At 32.9% G+C, this 23,995-nt stretch overlaps 1 protein-coding gene across 6 annotated transcripts in view; it reads right to left on the bottom strand.

The window, feature by feature from the left end:
• The window catches only part of phtf (putative homeodomain transcription factor), a 169,136-nt gene that overhangs the window by 114,551 nt on the left and 30,590 nt on the right, over positions 1–23,995 (bottom strand). Inside the window, exon 1 of one of the 6 annotated variants that reach the window (XM_075359816.1) lies at positions 10,035–10,187. The exons of 4 other annotated variants lie outside the window; for them this stretch is intronic. The gene's annotated coding sequence lies outside the window, so the exon portion shown is untranslated. Of the gene's footprint in view, positions 1–10,034; positions 10,188–23,995 lie in introns of those variants that run through there. One more of the 6 variants, XM_075359768.1, reaches the window with a different exon arrangement.

The raw sequence follows: 23,995 nt of genomic DNA, 5'->3' as shown, positions 1-23,995 counted from the left end.
ATTATTTTCGATAAATGCTAAACGTATGTTAAATTTCTTTAAAAAATCCTTTAGTTTATATATTTCTTCTCCCGTGAATGTAAATTTTGCTAAATTCCGTTTTTATTCTTTTGACCCATAGTCGTTCCTCTTTTTCTTTTTTTAACTTTCGAAATAGTTTCCTTATTATTCTTTTTTTTCATAATCATTATTCACTCTGCTACTTGATAGAAAATATCCAGTTATTTTTTTGTATTCCACCTTCCTTAACGGTAAACCGATTGCTTTATTGAACATATGTCTAAACGCAGCTAATTTGTGTTCCCGTGATGGTTGAATTTTGCATTTATAATGTTATCTGTGTACGTGGATTTTCGACATATACCTAATTATAGTTCTGGCTTTCTTTTTATTGTCAAATCTAAAGTGTCTATCGCATTGTTTTCTTCTTTTTCCATTGTAAACTTCGAAGTTTTATGTTTTTTATTAATTCTATTTAACATTAAAACTCCTTTGTTTCCGTTTTTATCCTTTACTATTATCATCGACTCATTTACATACATATTCTAAACAGTCACAATTTTATAATATCCTCTATATACATTTTTCTTCTATATATTGAATAAAGAATTCACTTAAAATTCATTTTAAAGGGGTTTCTTACTCCTAGTCCTTCTTGTGGTGTAAATATTCTGTTGTTGAATTTAAACTGGTTTTGATCTAAGATAACGCTCAATGTATCTACAATCTCTTAGTCGAGACTTCCGTTACTATTTATTTCTTTCAATTTATCTTCTAACATTTTAATAGCTTCCTTAACTGGTCGTCGCGGTATGCGGGATGAGCTTTTGCTGGTTAAATGAGATCGAATTCAGGTCAGTTCAACCTTGCAAGATATTCCCGTTGCGTAGTGTACAACATAAGGTGGTGTTTAGCCCAGAGAAAACAACGATGGTGTTGCTCAAGAGTAGACTAGCAGTTACACGACGACCTCGTGTATCAATGACAGGTCATCGAATTAGATATGTTCCGCTACAGAAATATCTAGGTGTTATCTTTGATAAGAATCTTCGATTTCAAGGAGCACTTTCGATATGCTGCCAAAGAAGCTTGTAATGCTTTTTTCGGTGTTCGGAGAGCAGTTCACCCTGATTGGGGGCTTAATTTTAGAACCATGCGTGTTCTATATAAGAACACCTTTTAGAACACCGAACAGCATTATAGCAAACTATAATGTTGTATGCTGCATCTGCATGGACTCATCGGATAAGGCACAAATGTTATAGGTAATTTTATTGAGATCCCAGCTTCTCCTATTGTTTATCTGTGATTTATGCCTATAGGACTGTCTCTCTAGAGTTGGTCATTGTTACTTCTGGTATTAAGCACATTGATCCTTGCGCCATTTACGTTATGATGCCAAGAAGGTAGGCCAATTTACCTCTGGGCGCATAAAAAAAATAGACGACCAAGTTTTTCATTTATGGCAGATCAGGTAGAATGAATCGTCCGATGGCTGTAATACGCATGACATTTTTCCTGATGTGAGAAGATGAGAATGGATTTGTTGAGAACTCTGTGATGGAGCTGCGATGTGGAAGGGTGTACGCATTGACCTCGCTCCCAAAAGCGGACCACAGCAGAGAGATAGGGTATATTTTCATTAGAAACTTATTAAATTTGTGAATTTGTTTCTTGATTTTTCAGTAAATCAAGAGGACTTTGAGTAAAGTCCTCTTGTAAGTAAGTAAACTGAATTGTAGGACAAAATTGTCGTTGCGATCAACATTTGTTTTGTTGATATGAAAATCATATTTTTGTTGTTTAAAAGACCCAATCAAATAATGATCCGAATGTATAGTTAAATATGGGAACAACTTTTGTGTGAAACCTTCATACAAAGACGCGGGGAGTAGAGGAAGATGCGGGAGTAGCGCCTTCACGAATCGGTTACTTTGATAATTGAGGGTTGTACGTTACAGTAGGTGGTCATAGTTGGAAGAAATCATACGAAGCCGATAGTAGGTTGTGTAAATACACTGATAGAAATGTCTGCCGAGTCATTTGCATTGGTGGTATCCTGATGAGGTCAAACTGATGGCTGTGATGTGTTATCAAGTTTATAGGATCTAAAGACGACTTCAGAAAAGCCCATCATGGCAAGGAACGGAGGGGGTGGTGTGGCGACCAGGATCATCACAAGACTGCTGTATACTTCTACGAGGATCAGGACATAGCAACTGTGCACTAGTGCCAGGAAATGCCCGACAGACCGTAAGGGACAAACTTCCTCAGAGTACACCTGAGGGAATAGCTGAGAAGCGATGGCTAATCACACGACACCGTATCATCCTGGATCCGATGAATGCTTGAGGTACACAAGGAGGAAGCATGGCACGATTTATTCGAGTCAGCCTCGGCGAACATGGGGTCAATCTACCGGATAAGCAAAAGTCTGAAAGAACCCAAGACCTCAAATCACTTTCTACGTAGTAGAGAGGATTAGTCTACTCGAACAATTACAAACCTGAAACTTTCAACGATACTCTAGAAAACCAGTTTCCCCGAATATTGATGTCTTCGATGAAGCCCAGATAATGGGGATCGAGGATTTCTTGGCGACTTATGTGAGAGTATGTGCGATTTACGCTGGGTATCACTCACTTAATGTGAGTGTGATACCTCAGGTTGATTGCGTACGCGAGGAAGAAATCATTTCAGCCACTAAGGCCACAGGCCCGGATAAAGCTCCTGGGCCGGATGTCATTAAGGCCAGAGCCCTCCGGAACGTCTCGCGGTGTGTGATTACAGGACTAGCGGTCATCTTTATCTTTATTATCTCGGTGAGTCACTATACAAACAGCTGGAGGACTGCTAGAGTCGTATGGTTTCGACGCTAGGTAAAAACTCAGTTTTCCCTTAAAATTACAGTCCTTCCTTTCGGTATTGTCTTTCGAGATAATTTTCTTGGAACGTCTGACAGAATATCTGGGGCTGGAAATCAGGCACGATCAGTTTGGTTTTCAGCGAGGCCACTTGATTACACATTAGCTGGTGCGTATCGTGGACAGAGTGGCCACTGGCTTTAACCAGAGAAGAGTCACTGTGGTCATATTTCTGGACGTGGCCAAAGTGTGGCACGAGAGCTTGTTATACATGTCGCGCGCTTCCCCTTGTCGGACGGGTTGGTCATGCTGTTACAGTCGTAGCTGATGGGGAGAAAATTCCATGAGGCGGTAGGGGAATCAGTATCTTCTGACCGACCCATTGCTGCTGGGGTGCTGTAGGGAGCGGTTTTGTCTCCCTTGCTTTTCACGGTACATACTAAGGATGAGCCCTACATAACCGGGGTGCAAGCCAGCCTCCATTCTGATGATACAGCGTTCTTCTATACGTCTAGTGCTCTACAGTGCCCTACAGTGCTCTAGTGCTTCTATACGCGGTTAGGACTCTACAGGGCCAGCTGGCCGGGCTGAAGAAATGGCGGATCAAGTGGAGATAAAATCAATAGTCGTATAGCAAGGTGAAACAGCCCGAACGACTGGAAATCTGTGACGTTCCTATTGAATGCAAAAGGTTGTACCTTTTGCATTGGTACCTGGGAGTGACTCTGGATGACCGGTTGACCTTTTTCGGAAGTACATACTACTTATAACCGAAAGGGCTAGAAATTCCAGAGTCGCACTTATCCCCTACTGAACCGATGTAATCCGTACAAAATTTAATTTTTCAGGTTATACATTCCGCCTTTCTCGCCTGGGGAGGGATAACGAGTGCAGCACTCGGGAAGAGGGTATAAGCGGTTCAGAACATGCCCTGCGGACAATCTTCGAAGCCCTATCGCTCATCAGGAACAGCGCACTTCGTAGTGATACCAGGATGAAGACGGTCTGCGAGGTTGGAACAAAACAATCGATGAAGTTCTTCGAGATGGCGGCTGTTTCAGTTTCAACATATATGAGATCTCTGTTGGGAAGATCCACAGCCCCAGGACGCTGGGAAATACCACCATACAGTCCTGGACAAGCCTCCGTGAGGTAGTGTAAAATACTCACTTATTACAACACAGAACTAAAATATTTATAAAATACTAATTTTATTTTCTATTTTAGTTTTGTTCCAGAGGTCAAAAACTCATCCAAAGAAGATTCATCGGGCACACCATGGAGGAAGAAGGGAGCAGTCCATCTATCTCTATACCCTTTCTCCTGTTCTGTCCTGAAACTGTTTCAGGTACCATAGTGGGTTACGATTCCGACCCAATCCGCTGCCCGTGATCTGAAGGCGCCTGTTCATTAGGACCACTAATAATTTTATAATGCTGGGGAGGTCGAATTTTCTTCCATAATTGTAAATTACCCAGCGCCCGGGCGCCCCATAACACCCTGCACAATAATAAAACCTCGCCAGCCTGCCCTTTTAGCAGGCAAACTCTTAAGAAAGGTTATTAGCGATCGCTTGTGCCATGATTTTTTATAACCTATCCTTTCTTCCTAAAGAAAAAAGAAGGTCTGTTCTTTCGCAAGCTTAGTTATTTTCAGAACTAATGGTTATTCAAAGGTTAAAAGAAGAAAAGAGAGACAGACACTATAAGATCATTTCAATTATCTCCATCCGCTTCCTTACCCAATATCACAGACTGGAATAAGTCTAGCCTGTATCATCCAAAAACTCCCTTGGATCGGAACGCATTCCCAAAATTCACATAAACCAAGGATATTACCCATTTTTCTACTTATTACCCGCCAGTCCACTAAAAAGACCCAGCAGCAAAGGACTTTGCTGCATTGCATTTTTCTGTATTTTGGTATTTATAATTTAATCGTTATTAAATTATTTTTTATTTAATTTGATTTGATATTTTGTATAAGCTATTTAAGAGTAATAAATTGTATATATAAGAAATTATTTCCTTCGATATCTCTCAATATCCTTTTCGTACCGCCAACACGCAACAATATGTTTGAAAGGGGGAAAAAGAACAAGCTACTACACTATAACACTTGGTTAAATTAGCCTCAAGAGGGCTGCCTAAGCCTTGTATACTAACGATGGTATGGTTGAGATCAAACCAGTCTTTGACCGAACTAATTACAGCGAGGCTGAAACGTCTTCAATATTACACAACTACACGCTTTTCTGTTAAAAACATTACAATTACGAGTAATATATATTATAATAATATTAAATCTTCTTCTCATAAAAGAAAATTGTAAGGAAAATAAGAGAAAAGGTTTAATACAATCAAAAGGCAAAACGCAGCAGGAAGTAGCAATCTTATCACTTACGTACAAAAAGAAGTTATTGTTTTATTTTCATTATTGTTACAAATCTAAGCATTCGAATGATAAGATTGTTTAAAATAATCTCTACAAATCATTGGATAGTATTCCTAAAGCATACAATAAAATTAGATTAGAGATCGCTAAACTTGGAGAATGAATGTTCTAATATTTGGCCACTTAAACACCGCGAATATGTTGCTTCAATTAACATGATAAAAACTTATGAATTTTGTTAAGTATAATATGTATATTATCTAAGGAAACAGACATTTAGTTAACACAGCTATTAAAAAATTGTAGTATTAACATTAGTAACAAACAATTCATACTTATGAGACATTCTTTGAACAAATTCAGTTTAAAATTGTGTTTAATCCATTTATTTATGATGTCTTTTTATTAATATAATCCTTGTCCCTCCATTCGAATCAAACAGTAATAATATCTGATTAAGAAATAATATTCAGTAGCTAAACCATAAATAACAGAAAAATTAAGTTTTTTCTGAAAGCATATTTTTATACTAATATCAGGCAGGTTAAAAGTCTATTAAATCATATCTCATCGATAACGTGAAATGCATATAAGGAAATAAAATCATATCTCTGCACTATAATCCCATTAATAACAACCATATTATTTGATAAATTGTTAATAGTCAAACCAATCAATCGCCTGATATTGTTTTCAAATCGTTAAAGACGGTTTTTTAATTTCAACATAAAAATAATAATTCACGTCTTATATAATTTCGACGAATTTGAAACTCAAAATTCGCTTCATAATGAGATTAATAATATCTAGAATAGTCAAATATCCCCGATTCGCTTTTCTCTCTTTGAAGATCATTTCATTACGTAACAGAAATCTGTAAAAAAACATAAATTAAAGTAAAAACACTCATGTTTAAAGATATGTTCTACCATCTTCCTAATATTGTAATTTTTTTATTATTTTCGTCCAATTTATGAGTAGTTTTCCATTAAAAAAAAACTATTTGGATCAAGAATGATTATTTTTGTTTTACTGTAAATAAAACGTATTTTATTTTGACAAACCGAATAAGAAAATATGTTTACCGCCCAGTAATTAAATAATCCCTTTCGGCACGCCAGAAGGCGGACATAGATTTCACCGGTGCTAAACAGGGGACAAAAAAGATTTTCACTTAAAAGTTAAGAAAAACTTCAAATTTGCTCAATACGACAATGGCTGCATGTGAAAAAAAAGTTTCAAATGTTTTGCAAACGACAAGCCTCACCTTCTTACAATTACAACAACATTTTGGTCATCCCTTGCCGTAAAGGTTAGTAATATCAAAAATCGTTTCAGACAAAACTTTTAGGTAATGTTTAGAGGACTAACGAACACCTTAAACCGATTCAATACTCTGGCTATTAAGGGAGGTATGATTTTTTTGTCTTCGAAACTGTATTTTTTCCAGCCCCTGGGCCAATGGTCGGCGATATCAAAAACCTTTAGTTACATAAGTTTTAGGTCCTTATCCAAAGAACAGTAGGAATTTTAAACGAATTCGTTAATTATTTTACTTAATAAGAAAGTTACAGCGATATTTTTTTTCGAAAAAGCCAAACAACACCCCCCTCCACCATTTCTACCCCCATGGTCGGATTTTGCCGATTAACGAAATCGACCGAGATTTTGGGTCGTTATATTTTATGTATCAATTTTTAAGTGATTGGGGCAAAATTACGGCAGTTATCGTTTCCATAAGAAAGTGAAATATATATATATATATATATATATATATATCACTTTCTTATGGAAATTTTTTTATATATATATATATATAAACGTTTGAACTGACGGTGGTTTTGGGATCTGGAGGCTGTGAAACGCGAAGGTATGTCGAAATTTTCCGGAAGTCGAATCATGGTACCCATTGCAATAGATAGCTTTCTCATGAAATCTACCTAAAATCACTAAATATTTAGATTAGCGAAACGATACTTATTTGACAAATATTTCTAGAAGAATTAATGAAATCTTCAGTTCCCGATTGCATCACAATCTGGCTGGATGTACTTCAGCTTATACATACATACAAGTAAGTAAAACAAGAAGGAATTTAAAATTTCCATTTGCAGAAAGCAACGGAGAGGTAATATGCCGTATGCCGTTGCTTCTGGTACGAAAAGCAACTCTTAAGGCCAATCTATAAGTACCAGTCGGTTTCACATCTTCACAAAGACTTCTCTGGTCAACGTCCTGTTTACAGAATGTTCTGCAACCGAGTATTACATATTCGACTACAACCGAGCGGCTTCTAGGAGATAAATTGACAATACTGTTTCTAATACTTTTTAATTATTACTAAATTCCTTTACAGAAGATGTAACAATAATAACATATGATGGAAGAATTGAAACCAAAACACAGAATCTGAAAAGAAGGAATATAGTTATAATTCTAATTGAAGACGAAAAGAATTATACGAGTAATTATTACATACGTCCACGTATTTTTTATGTCTATCAAATTCGGATAATATTTTTTTAAATTGTTTTTATTTATTTTCGTTCACAAATTTAACGATTTTTCTTCGTTCATATTAATAAAAAATTAAAACTATTTACATCATTAAGTAAAACCAGCACCAAGCTTCCATCATTCCTTGATTAGAACCGGTTTCCCTACTGGAAACGTGAATTAAATTTTGAGGAAGAGGCAATTCTACTTCTACGGGGGGGGGACCTTATTCCTAGCTTATTTCCCGCTACAGTTACATACGTTATAGAACAGTGATTACATGCATAGAAATTGGCATTTTTATTAGATAAGTAAAGGAACTTAATTAAAAAGTAATTGCACCATTAGAAACAAAAAAATAATTGAATTACATAAATTAATTCTTAAGTATGTTTTCATCTGAACGCGATATTAGTACGTGTTATTACGTGATATTACTATTTTTTTCCTGTTTAGCTTCGAAACCACCGTACGGTATTACTTCAGAGGGTGAATGAGAATGATATGTATGAAGAAATGATGAATGAATGTATGATATGTATGGCTTGTACAGTCTCTGTTCGACCATTCTTGAGATGTGTGGTTAACTGAAACCCAACCACTAAAGAACACCGGTATCCGCGGTCTAGTATTCAAATCCGTATACAAATAACTGCCTTTACTAGACGTGTTAATATTCACTCCAATAAAGGTGTAGCAGGGTTACATATACTCCTACTTTCTCTAGTGCATTATTTTGAGATAGCATAATCTACTTAATCAGGGGAAAGAAAGGCAGAATAAGATCAAACTCGTAAAACGTGCATCGATGTCACTATCAAAATTCAAGCGTACAAGGGAAACCAAACGATGAATACAATGACGAATACGTAGCTTAAATGAATAAATAAAAAACAGTAAACAAAAGTTCTTTGTTTCTTTCCAGCGCGACCGGTGAAATGAACATGAGAAAATTAAGCCAAAAGAAATTAAAGTAAACACGAATGTATCCGTCGAGAAAAATAATTACATAACGACAGAATGTAGTTCAGTAACAGAGAGAAAGGATAAAATGTCGTAATTTAAGGTCTAAATTGAGTTAAAATATTAGAAAACTGTATTCATATAATTATCATCATTATAATGCATAAGTTACCAAAGTCATCTTCTTTGTTTGGGCTGGCTTTCAAAATACCGGTCTTGAGTTTACAAAAATAGAATCGTATTTGGAATGCAACAAAATAAAGTACTCATTTGAAATATTAAAACGTAGATAGTACGCTATAAATAAACTAATTTATAAATAGTACAGAGTAGCAGTTAATATACACAAAAAATAATACTTTATAATCCTCAATAAAGTAATAGAAAAAACCTATATGAATAAACAAAAGAATGAAATAATATAATTGTGTAAAAAATGAGAACAAATATATATAATGAAAATAAATAAATATAAATAAACACGAACAAAAATAGTACGAGATTAATTTTTATAAATAAAAGACCTTGAAAAGTTCAAACAGTACAAAAATCGTGGTCACATCTTATATGAAAGGTTGTAAAGCAATACTAATTAAACGATAAATTTATATATAAATCAAGCTAATTTTCATCACAAACAACATTCAATAACCTATACTTGACAATAAAAACATTTGTGAAGATTGTATAAAATTATGTAAAGTTATAACAATAAAAAAAAAACAAAAAGTTTTCTACCAGACATACATAAAATATTACATCACGAAAAGATTTTATAATTGAGAATGAGAAAAAAAACAAAACGTTAAAAAAACAAAACACAGATGTCCAAAATTACGAACAACGTTTTTACAGAACTCATTTTTTTGTCTGACAAACAAATCGTGCATTTCAATATATTTATTTAAATGAGGAAGCTAGAAAAAAAAATGACTGATAAAAAAGAAGGCCCATCCAGTAATCTATAACGGATTCAGAACAGGAAATACTAACAGTATACAACCAATAATTCTAAAACGTATGCCGTCGAGAGAGATCTATTTAAATATCTTATTTCATTAATCGATTTAGAATACGAATAAAAGTAAAAATAATTTCTGATGAAATATTACAGTTTGAAACTATCACTAACACAAAGTATCTACAAGTATTTATAAATAAAAAAATCATCTGTTAAAACATAAACATCAACATAATCTCCGGAAACTCATATATTTTACTTCTACCTTTAAAATAAAGCTTTACTCAAAATCGTACATGTAAAACTAAGTAATATAAATTTTGTTGAATTAATGTAAAAAAAACCTTAGTACATACTCATAAAAGTAGAATTACATAAACACAATCTCTGCTGACACAAAATTTTCAGTATAATTAATTAAATTTCGGACACGAACACAATTTGTTAACGATAGACATAAATAACAAACAGTTAACTTTGAAAAACACTGAAAAGTGTACGATGCGCAACAAAATTCACATTCATCAATGGAGAAATAACAAATCTGATTGGTTTAGACTAACCCCTACCACTACTCTAATAGTCAATCCCCTCCCGACCCGTACTTCACAAATTATCACAAGCTCAGATCTACAGAGTATACGACTCCACGAAACGCAAACCGTAATAATTCTACGAAGAAAAATAGAAATCTGTATGTTATTAAGAATAAATTTACATATTTATAAAAAATTATTCAAATTTTATTCAAAATAACAATTATGTAGATGCTATAAAATCTTACGTTAGTACACATTCGGTTAGCTATACGTAAGTGCGCGTAAGCTATCCGCTTGAAAGCTTGTTTGGCCTCACCGGCGCTATCACGCTTGACACAAAGCTTATGCTGTACTCACAAGATGTATTAGGTCTAGAATTGTGGGTTACGAGAGTTCCAGTTATCCTTAAACGCTTCGACTACCGGATAATGATTAAATCATATTAGGGCTCTACAATCACGATTACTCAAAGTTTAAAACTTATATACAAACGAAGGAGATACAGTTAATATACACAAAAAATAATACTTTATAATCCTCAATAAAGTAATAGAAAAATGTAGCTTAACATTTCCTTGTAATGTTAAGCTACAAAGGCTGCTTATAAATAAACTCTTTTATACATTTACCATCTCAAGGCTAAGAAAAGAGAAATGAGTCATACATAGAGGTGTATCCATTGGGATTTCCAATTGCTACTCGCAACAATAAATACGAAACAAATCCGTTACTTCCTGTTAATTACAATTACATCCTGAACTTCAATCTTCCTATACATAAGACCTGAAGAATCCTGCAACAAAGTACCTTTTCAACAAGGTATGGCATCCATCAACCTCGTGCACCCAATTATATTAACTTACATGAGTATTATTTATAAGAGTATTTCCTTAAACAATAATAGCTTGCTTAATTTCCCTAAGACCGTTGCCATCAGCGTCAACGAACGACCAGAATGTTTTAAATAATCTTTAAGAAATGAACGATGGAATGAGGCGATGCCAAAATATAACAGGGAAATTTTGTATTAATGAGATTCAGTAACGTAATACGATTAAAATTAACATATCGCTATGTGCCACAAAGATTTCTTTTCATATCCAATAAAGGATCTCCACACAATCTCGAATTCTGAGTGAGACACACTGATACATAAATAATAATGTAACAAAAAGTAAACAATTTATTGATAAATTAATTTTTTTATCGAACTGCCAGAAACAATATAACGAAAAGTTGAAAGATGCCGAATCAAAAAGACAACGACAAATTTCAGTCAAAGAAAAGGGTCTGAATTAAAAAGAATTCATAAGAAGATATGAATTTTAAAAAAATAATAAGTTTTTATGGACTAGACCGCAAAAATTAACAAAACTCTTAATCCCATCCGTATTAGAACGCAACAATACATTTTAGGCAACATATTAATACTTACTAAAAACAAACAAAAAAAAAAAAAATCAAACCGAAGTGCCGTTAATAAAGTACAGTAAATGAACTCTTTGTTTCACATACTAAAACGTGCGACACATACACACTTCAGTATGAGACTTTCATGCATTTACATGTGCATCAGTGCATCGAAATTTTCAAACCAACTTATCACTGAGATATCAAACAACTGCATTTAAACACACCAGTGTATTTCTCGCTTAACTTAAAAAATTCTTCGTTTTCAAAAAACAGACTATAAAAACCTAAAGAAGAAAATAAAATGAAAATCAATCGATTATATGTTTAATGAACGATCATTAAACTAGCATCCGTAAATAGAACACTTATTAAACCGATACCTCATACCGGAATTCTGTTAACCAAAAACTTGAGTAATTAATCGCACAAAGCATTTCACAGATTTATGGTTTTAAATCCAAAGGCCAATTTTACTATAAGGAAGGTTAAAACGAACTTACTCAAGTAAATAATACGGTTAACTGGTTTCAAACAGTTAAATTTTCTATATTAACTACCGATTCTAACATGTAACTTTATCTACACTGACGTCACACATCAGTATAGATTAACTACGTCAACGACAAAGGAAACCTTTCACATTAACAAAACACAAACACGTTCGTGACTGAAGCGGCAACGTAACTACATTTTTCATTACTTTATAAAAATAAAAAGTTTGCTAAAATAAAATTTAGAAAACAATGCATCGAACTGAATTTATCAAGCAATCACCGATATATTTTTCCACGGTCTTTACAGTATACTTCACAATCTAAAGGTTTTAACTGGAGAAAAATAAACTAATTCTGTCAGGACTTTAAAGCGATAATCACCGTTACTTTTTAGTCTTTACATAGAACTAGCAGTGAATGATATTAAAGAACAATTTAGATCCGGAGTAACAGTGAAAGGTGAAAAGATAAAGACGCAACGATTTGCTGATGATATAGTAATTCTTGCCGAGAGTAAAAAAGATTTAGAAGAAACAATGACTGGTATGGATGAAGTCTTACGCAACAACTACCGCATGAAAATAAACAAGACCGAAACGAAAGTAATGAAATGTAGTAGAAATAATGTAGATGGACCACTGAATAAAAAAACAGGAAGAGAAAAGATTATACAGCTAGAAGAATTTTGTTTGGGAAGTAAAATTACAAAATATAGACGACGCAAGAGCGATATAAAGTGCCGAATATCACAGGTGAAACGAGCTTTCAGTCAGAAATATAATTTGCTTACATCAAAAATTAATTTAAGCGTCAGGAAAACATTTTTGAAAGTATATGTTTGGAGCGTAGTTTTATATGAAAGTAAACTTGGACGATCGGAGTACATGAGAAGAAAAGATTAGAAGCTTTTGAAATGTGGTGCTACAGGAGAATGTTAAAAATCAGATGGGTGGATAAAGTGACAAACGAAGAGGGATATTCACAAACCTAAAAAAAAAATGCAACCTTTCTTGATTAGTTTTAAAAATAACTCGACTTCAAACAATATGGAACGTTAAAAAAAATATGCAATGTTAACTTTCCAAACAACTTATACAGTTAGCGTTTTAAATTTTGTGGAAAGGGTTAACATATCTCCGGGAAAAGTATCTAATGATTTACGTCGGAGGAAAGACAAACGACTAAAAATGTTGAACCTGACTGAAAAATAAAAAAAAAAGGATGAGGCATCTTTAAATTATCGAAGAAAAGAAAAAAAAAGATGAGGGCCTCATATATGGAGCAGAGGAGTTTTAGTCAATATGCTGAGTGAAAGTTTAGTACACTCTTCAAACAGCGTTTTTCATGCAGTGTATTGCTAGGAAGAATATATCTTTTGAACCATAATAGTTAGAGCTATAATTTTTTTCCAGATTGCTCACAAATGTTCATTCTGTGATCTTTCTTTCTTTCCTATTTAGCCTCCGGTAACTACCGTTTAGATAATTCTTCAGAGGATGAATGAGGATGATATGTATGAGTGTAAATGAAGTGTAGTCTTGTACATTCTCAGTTCGACCATTCCTGAGATGTGTGGTTAATTGAAACCCAACCACCAAAGAACACCGGTATCCACGATCTAGTATTCAAATCCATGTAAAAATAACTGGCTTTACTAGGACTTGAACGCTGTAACTCTCGACTTCCAAATCAGCTGATTTGGGAAGACGCGTTAACCACTAGACCAACCCGGTGGGTCTCATTCTGTGATCTATAGTTAGATATGCTATTTTCTTTTTGTAAAATTTTAAAAGTAAGCGAAATAATTTTTTTTATATAAACGTTAAAAAAATATTATTCTTGTTTCTTAGCAACAATATTTTTTAAACGCTTCTTACAGATCATAGAACGTTGTTTTGTCTTTATAACTTTCACTAGTTTGATAAAAATATCTCCAATAGTAACGAATAAATATTCCTCCTAGTAAAGCACTATTTTTCTACGCCATCCCATGTTTTAGGGGATGGGGTGAATATTTCTGAAAGGTTTTTATTTCTTTTTAAAAAATTAGCCCACGCACTATCTAAGCAGCTCTACATAATGTAATTAACTATACAAGCTTATAAATACTTTTCCTGGTAATAATTGCTGCTTTAAATTAGTATATAAAATTTCTTACGTATTTACTTAAAAAAATTACCAGTCTCTTAATTTAAAAAATAACTATTCGTGATTGAAGTAGCTATTATGAGGATCGGCTGATAAATTTTTCACAAAGATGCGTAGCATGGTAATAAAAAGATATATTGGAATGAAATAAAAAATGAACAAAAGTACAATACCTTAGCTACAAAATGCAGTATTTATTTTTCAATATAATCCCCGTTTACACTGATACACTTTTCCCAACTTGTGACCAGTTTTTGCATTCCGTCACTGAAAAATTCTGGCTGTCTTTTGCGGATCCAAGTGCCACAACTACCTTCACCTCATCGTCGGTGGTGTAATGATTACCTTTGAGATCCCTTTTGAGATGAGGAAAGAAGCAGCATTCACACGGAGCCAAATCCGGCGAGTATGGCGGATGCGAAATAGGCTTAAACTTCAGCTTGCGGAGAGCCACCAGATAGTTTGCGTGGTATCCATCGTGCACAGCCTACGCGTTCTTTAGATATGGCTAATAGAATAGCGATGCGTTGCTGGGTGATTTACCAGTCACTTTGAAGCAAATTGTCCACCTCCTTTCGATGTTTCTTGTGAGTTACAGAAACTGGTCGTCCGCTGGGAGGTGCGTCCTCAATTGTCGCTTTACTAGCTTTCCATTCGCGAAATTTCAGCGCCCACCTATTCACAGTACTCCTTTCAACAGTTTCACTACCGTAAACCGCTTTTAAACGATGAAAAATATTCGTAGGATTCACATTTTCTGCTGTTAAAAATTCGATCACTGCGCGCTGTTTTAACTGCGTTGACATATTGATTGTACTCGACTCCATTTTAAGTGATAATGAAAACAAACCGGTAAACGGATTTTAACGCATTATCGCAGTTTGTAGAGGGAGATTTTTGCTATCATGTGCTGCCACGCCCAACTCGATAGTACCTTTTGTCTCCGTGTAGCACGCTAATGTGCAAAATTTACCAGCCGAGCCTCGTACTTTGAAAATGGACAACTGGACACCGTTAGTCTAAAAACTCTAAAATTTGTCCGGAGAATGAGAAAATTTAATTATCATGCAAAGTAATCGATCATATATTTAGAATTCCTTTTTGCCCGTTTTCACGTATCATTTTTTTTAGGTTAAAAAGTATTACAAAACGTGTATTTTACTTCAGTTTTATTCTTCTCTGTTTTTAAGTCCGTTTTTACTTTAAAAAATGAAACTGCACAGCAAACACAAATCAGAATGGGGGAAAAGTAAACCCCAACCAAGAATATTATTATGAAGCGAGTAATTATAAACTTCATACTGGTTAGCAAAAATACATAGGGTCAACTGTAAGGCATTACTTTACACCTTAATGAAATGCTCGCTTGACACTAATGTTTAAACGCACAGGATATGTGTTAATCAATACTCGAAAAAATATTTTAATATTTACAAACCAGAATGTAACTGCATTTGTAACGATTTTAGTATAACGATAGAGAACATTTTGTCGATCTGATCGACTGATTACTTTAGCACTACCACTTACTGTACTTTAAAGAAGGCTTTAGGGGAAAATTTATTCAGAATAATTCTTCTATTCTGTAACCAGGAAAGCTTATACCGAGAGAGCATGCCGTATTTCGTTTCCGAAATTTCGTTACCGACTTTCGTTTTTCATGTAATAATAATTTGAGTCGTCCACTAAATCACGGTCTCTAAAAGATAAACAGTTTATTTGTCCCAAATCAAATTTGAAAAACAAACTTTCATTACTTGATTTATCAAAATCGGATGAAGTTTTCTTCAGGTATCAAAAATTTAATAGAAAATATTTGTTTTGAAGTTTTTCGTAGGTAAACAATACGTAGTTTTTCATACCATCCCATCTATTATTTTTATATAGTTGACCGTAAATTTCTAAGAATGAATTCTGTTTTCAAATTATCTTTGTGTTTTGTAAAAAAACTAAAGCAATTTCAATTTCAGCCCATTACATCAATTTGCGGTCTGTTATTATGTGTTGTTCGAGCAGTGCCGTTCCTTTTTCACGAGATTAGGCCTACACTGCCTACACTGCCTACACATACTATGTCAACGAAACATTTTTAGTTATAATTACGAATATGTTTTTGAAACCGGAATTATTGAAAAGTTTACTTCATGAAAACTATTCCTCTAGAGATTCAATAATTTTATTATATCGATTATTATTTTAATATTAACAGGGCACTTGTTAAATTATTTATTTTATAACGAAAAAAGATTTTCTTGATATTTTTTTCCAAAAAAAATATTGAAAATACATTCATTTTCACTTTTATAAAATCTTGAAAGTTTTTAGTTTTAAAATATCTTGATTTATCATTTGCTAAATTATAAAAATTCACTAAATTAAACGAAAATTACTTATAATTAGTATTACATTATACGACTATTAATACTATATAGAATGAAACATGCTAATCGATACAGAAATAAAATTATTGATCTTCAACTACAAACAGTGAAAACGTACGACTAAATTCACGTTATCCTTCCGCCGTCTAAACGTGTAAATTCGCTGCGCAACGTAGATTTAAAATATTCTCACTATTCGTTCAAATGGTGATCTTAAAAGTGAAAAATCGACCCAAATTAGGTTTGAATATTTCAACATTCAAACCGCTACATCTAATACATCTGGAAAGATGTAGCAGATGTTTATCACTTTGACATTCCAGCAGCCTAATTTTTGTGTTTTTTCTTTGAAATTACTCGCAGGAGTAACTACTGGTTTCACCCGAGTTGTGGTCACGTAAATTCAAACATGATAAATAATATCACTCACACAAATAAGACGTGGTAGATAAACATCACTCACAAGCAGTAGAAAATACTGCTCTGAGAAAAATGTGCAATAGAGAAAAAAAATACTACTTTTATACCGTTATATACACAAAGGAAGGATCGTTTGAAAATAGTTATATAGAGAATGCCTTTCCATAAATATTTTATATCAATAAAAAATAGTTGAAAGATTTCAGTTACGGGTTTTTATTACTTACAATGCGTATTTTATTAACACCGGTTCTGCTGCTATAAGATACAAAATGGGATTGTAACGAGTTTGTTTGCATCAGATAGTGTCAAGAGGCAAGGACGTCTCAGACAAATACATGAGTTTTTTTTTACTTGTTTTAAGAATAGAAGTATTGAAAAATATTGGTAATAATAACATAATTTAAAGGCGGGAAATAACTATTCCAATTTTAATTAATTGAACCGCGAGTTGGCAAGAATTTCCTTATCTCTTTGATACATTCTTCTACATTTACATATCCTACTGATATTTTGGAATAAAATTTCAAATGATGTAGTTGAATAACACAAAATTCCTGTTTCTTGATTAATGAAGGGGCTTAAAGAACTTAAAGAGTAATGGAGTGAGTAACCTGGCTCAAACTTTCGATATTTTAATGTTTTTACTAACTCCCTATAAACCTGGAATTTATAGAAGGGATTAAATACCTCAGACTTTCGATTTCGAACTAAATGGAGCTTCCTTGGAGGGTAAGGAAGGATAAATTTCTTGTGCATAGCGTTTATTAATTTTTCAAAAAATGAAAAATATTTTTAATATGTTTCACAAATATTTAGTATGTTTTAAAATGTTCCCGTATCGCAAACATTTAAATATTTGTTTCTTCATGAGAGCCGAGAACAAAAGCATTAAAGAAGGAAACAAGGCCTGAATTTCTTCTTCAATTTGTTCTAAAAGTATCTTCAGTTCAAATACCACCGACTTCAATATTTGCCAACGCAGAGTGTTAAAGGAACATGATACTTTTGGAGAACAAGAAGACCTGAAACTGTTTTTTATATTTTTACAATTATTTTCTGAAGATAGAACAAATGTTTGAAAAAATGGTTCAAATATCAGAATACACCATATTTTTGTTAAATTAGGGGCTAGGGATTACAGACCGAATGAGGCAAGTGGGCCTGAAACATTTGGACACCATCGTATAGTTTTATTCTTTTATGAAAAAAAATTAACCAGAATCAAATTTTAAAACAAAAAATTGTAAAATAAAACCTTTTGGAATATCACAAGATTTCAAAAACATTTAATTAAGTCCTGAAGGACTACAGTCCATTGAAACGTAAACGTTCGATTTACTTAGACAATGTATTTCTTTTGTCTGAAGGGAAAACACATTTTCAAAAAATTTTGTTATCTAATGTAATAACCCAATATTTTGATTTTTGTTATTTGAGAGAGGCTAATGTGCTGGCTGATTTGAGCAGATGGTTAATCGTAGATTTAGAGCAGCAGTTAATAAAGTTGTGATTGCCAGAATTGTAGACGTCCTTTGATAGAAAATGGCACATAAAGAAGGAAAATGAAACTAGAATTATTTTTAAGAGGGAAAAGGGATCAAAAATCTATAAAACATCGCTATTTTTTTTTCATTTCCTTTTAACATAATTGTTTTTCCTGATATCGCAAAATTTCAATTATTTTAATTGATAGAGTTGGGAGATAAAAAGATTCTATTATATTTTTAATTTTTACTTCCTTCAATAAAGTATTGTAATCACGAAAAATTTCGGTTTTCAGATGTCAACGGAAATATCATTTTGACTAATTTCAGCGTGACGTTTACGTACGTATGTATCTCGCATAACTCAAAAACGATTATCCGTAGAATGTTGAAATTTTGTATTTAGGACTGCTATAACATCTAGTTGTGCACCTGATTTGATTGCAATCGACCGGGCCAAAAATATGTATACAGTCGGACATCTAACTAAAGCGGGGTTTCAATTTTGAAACATCTGGATTTTTGACTTTTTCTTAACTACAGTAATAAGCCCTCGTTGAGAGCTTCTCAATGATATATAATACGTGGTACTTAATTTTAATGGTTCCATAGTTATAGCCAAATAAACGTTTAATTAATGAGTTATTTGAATCTTACAAAGGGAAGGTACATCGGTTCGAATCTGACTTCACACACACACACACACACACACACACACACACACACACACACACACACACACACACACACACACACACACACACACACACACACACACACACACACACACACACACACACACACACACACAAACACACACACACACAAAAACACACACACACAAACACACACACATACACGCACACACACACACACACACACACACACACACACACACACACACACACAATTGTTATTTATTAACCTCTGATGGTAAAAAAATTAACAATAAATAATAATTATTCAATAATAACTATACAAGAAAAAAACATGAAAAAAAAAGTTATTAGTAAATAAAATTTGTTGTGCTTTCCATTTTAATTAAAAACTTTTTACAATATGAGGTTAATAATAATTATTAATAAATCAATATATTTAAATTAAAAAACAAAGTTAAAAAAATATATATATGTATAAAAAGTCGGATTCGAACCGATGTGTGCATGCTTACGGATCCCACACGTTCTCAATTGCACTACAGGACTACTTAAGTGACACGAAACAAAATTAATATATAAACTAATGTAAAATGCTAAGGAAATTTTTAGGGCCATTTTTCTTGAGTATAAATGAAAACCTCGTGTTAATATTTTGTGATGAAGACACGTAAACAATGAACTATTCACACTCACAATATGGTTCAAATCGGTGTCCCGAAGCCCGTGCAACTGTAGCTAACAAAAGGGAGCCCTTGTTAACTACAATAATATGAATCTTAGGTGCCTTATACCGGTTTAAACTTTTGTAAAAAAGGTCACTGTAGTTATTTTCTTTCAGAATTAGAAATAGTTTGCTTACGAAAAACAATTTTTTTTAAACATTAAGCAAGATCATAGTATATTAGAATAATTCTATTTTCAAAGCCTATCTTGTTCTACTTTTTACACATTCTCAAGAACGATTAGCCGTAGAATATAAGAATAGGTAACACTAACTTGGTTCTCCATTTCTCCTGTATAAACATAATTTTTTTTATTTACGCATTTGTTTGAGTATACCTGATAACAAATATTGCTATAAAATTTAATAACCTTCTCCTGTTTCGTTTTTGTTTTCATTTTGCTGATGGTTACATCATAATAATTTAAAAAACATAGTATTAGGTAGATATAACACTTACATTTATTTAAAGAGTAATAAAGGAACTTTTACTCTATTCTAATATTTCATGTAAGATTTTTGAATTAATAGTTGTATAAATATTTGATGTTAATAAAAACTAATATTTTAGCAATTGTGTAACTGTCCACTTTATTAAAGAATTGGAGGATCGTATCTTACTTTCAAACGAAATAAGTTTAAATGAAGTGCAGAAAAAAATGTGTACATGTAATTTAATAGGCGTACAAGGAAGTCATGTGGTGTGTCCACATCAGATTTTTTCTTAATGTAAAACAATAGTCTGAAGATTCTGAAATCAAAATCGTAATATTTGAAATGTTCATAACTGCAATGAGCTTGAAGGCATGAGATTATTGGCGGGGGAAAGCATGAACATCTATATGGTTTTTAATTTGTTCACAGCGCTGGGAGTTAGAACCACGCCGGTGCTAGGGAATCTCAAACTGTTGGAAACCTTTTGAAACTTAATTATTTTCTTATGATGGTAACAAATTCATAAAAGATGTGGAGTGAATATCGTTATATATCATATTATTTTAATTGTAATGGGGGAGTTAAGAGTGCGAGAGACCTTACGATAACAAAAGGCGTGAATCTCCTCTCTCCTACATCAACTTTAATATTATTTTTAAGGTAAACCACAGTTTGATAAAGAAAGGCTCATATATGTCAATACTTAAAGTTTTGTAAATCTATCGAGCTATTGAGAGGGTACAGACCCGTGCGGAGCAAGACGATTTGAACATTTTCTTCTCTTGTAAGGTATTTTTTTTTTTTAAGATAGAATGTATTTCGAGAAAAAAATTTGAATGCCGTAATATTTAAAGTTTTTATTGGAGTAACTCGGGGTGAGAGGGTTATGAGAGTGAAGAATCTGTTTAACCCTAGTGATCTCATACTTCTCGACCATTAGATTAGATTCCAACGTTTACTGAATGTGTAAGAAATGATTTTATCAGAAGACTATGTTTCATCTACTATTATTAAGTGTATCATAGAGGTAACAAAGACTGTGAAACGGGGGCTGTATGCGAAATTGAGTAATTATTATATAAACTGTGATACTCAGAACGACGAAGTGTCCTTTAAACAGTAAAAGAGTTTTTTTATATCGCTTCAATAGTTCTTGAGGTTATCCCAGACAAAAACAAGCCGACTCTGTGTTCTCAAGTAATACTGTAGCTTTACGATAAATTAGTCGACGTCAAAACGTGCAGTTTACAAACTACGTTATGGATCGGGTTTTAAATCTATTTTTGATCCCACAAGAATAACGTTTGGATTAGATAAATATTTTTAAAAAAATTTGGCGGTCGATGACGCGTTAAAAACGAACGTTTGAACTCTAAACACAGAATGTTTTTGTTCTAATATTCGAATCCACGAAGGGAAGTAATAAATTTATGAAAAATTTGGCAATTGTTCTATATAACAATGGCATTATTTAAAGCGTAATTTCATACTTACTATATCAACTACAAAAAAAAAAATATATATATATATATATATATATATATAATTATCAAATAAATAAATTTTTAAACGACACAAGCCAGATTGCATGACGTAGATTGAAAATATTCCTTTGATTGTTCGTTATAATATCGAATGGAAAACTTGGAACAGAGTTCTGCAACATCGTGTTGCGTAACTTTGTTTGCGTGGACATTGCATGGTGACGTAAGTCTGCCAACATTACGCTGGTCAAACTGGTCAGCAAACTGTTCGATAAAGCGCCATTTGCAAGTATATTCGCGGTTTAAAACCCGCAATTTATTTTGCAACACGATGTTACAGAACTGTGTTCATCTAGAGATTGGACGTATAGACTACAGACTACGATACACATAATATACTGTTTTATTGTAAGACTGTACGCGACTTAGAATGAAGATGTTAAAAAGCTGATAAAATGGGTTAAAAATAAAAATAATCCCACATTTTTCTGTATGTTCTCATGGTATCGAGTTCGTAATGATGAACAAAAGAGTTAAGGAAAAACAAAAACGTGTATGATAATCTGAAAAAAGTAAACAAACGATCGTGACAAAATTTATTACATTTGCTAAGATAATCTACGAAATAACTTATTGATAACTCATATGACTACAATTCTTATATGGATTTTTCTATGAAGATTATCGATATAAACATTATTTTTTAAATAAATTTGCTCCAAAAGTTTCTATTTCTATAATTAAATAAAATAACCTATAAAACAAATAATTTTGAATTAAGAAATGTCGACCTACAGATTTGAATTTTCACCGATGTTTGCAACGCCCCCGCTATCAATTTTTTATCATTTTATTCCATTACCACTTAACAGGTTTTTTAATCATACTTTAAATCAGATTTAATCTTAAATTAACAGTTTTTTTATCTAAAAAAAAAAAATTATATCGGTTTCAACTGATTTTAAAACCACATCAGTCAGTAGAATGACCGATTAACATAGCCTACCAAAGGTACATTATAATCCTGACTTAATTTGCAATCTTACTTAAGCTACAAGTTCATCTCATTAACTACAGGAAGCGTTTATTCATGAATCAACCATTAGAATCATACAATAAGAAATGCGTTGGGGTAATTCATCAGGAAAATAATCTTCGTCAAAATAATTTGAAATGAATTGGAATTTACTTTCTCAAAACAAAAAATTTGACAAACATTTTACAAAATGCCTTTTATGAATTTTAAAACTAATCATCTATTTTCCAACCGTCATACATTTCTTTAACAACAATTTGGTTTTAGGATTTAAAAATAAATTTCTAAGTAGAAATGAACCTATCCGAAAACACATACGATTAATTATTGAAGCATTAAAAAAATAAATATTTCTTAGCTGTTGCATTCATTGTGGTAAAGGAAATGTTTCAACCACTTATGAGATCGGAAAGTTTTTCTTTTATGAGCAGAAAGAGGAGAAAGGAAGTTTTTACGAGAGGTTAATAATCACTGATAAACATAATTTTTGTTTCCCTAACATGCGATACATGATTTTAATCAGTTTTTTGATGCTGAAAACGAATAACAACTCAGAATCTTTCTATCACCCACCATTTTTGAAATTTTAATTAAAGGATTTTATTCATTTTTCAACGTATAGTTAGCCTCCTACATTGTATTCTGTAGCTCATTTTTTATTGTTTAATTTGTTAACGAAATTCGTAAGCTATAAATAAACAATACAAGACAAAGAATTACATCATATCATAGTCACATATTATGACGTCATATCTAATACTGAAGAGTGAGCCTTCATGGACAAGATTAATCACGTGCAAGTCAAAACATGTAGCTGAACTGTGTTGTTTGTATTAAGCACTGGATTTAAGAATGAATTAATTTTTTTCAGTCTTATTGCTGTCCTAAGTTTGTTAACAGTGCAGTGTAATGCCTCGAAATTGTGTAAATGATGTGAACGCCTTTTTTAATGCAGTTGGTGAGTTTACCGTAAAATCAAATAGAAAAAAACATTACACCTTTAATTAAATAGGTATATCATTTGTACTTTCAGTGTAAAATTGGCGATCAGGATAACACGAGGACTCCTCATATAGTATGCACTAATTGTTCTGTATACT

This window comes from Lycorma delicatula, chromosome 1 (assembly GCF_047948215.1).
Source record: "Lycorma delicatula isolate Av1 chromosome 1, ASM4794821v1, whole genome shotgun sequence".
NCBI classification, from domain to species: Eukaryota; Metazoa; Arthropoda; class Insecta; order Hemiptera; family Fulgoridae; genus Lycorma; species Lycorma delicatula.
Note: the sequence above shows the minus strand (reverse complement) of the source record. Positions and strands in the feature narration are given on the sequence as shown.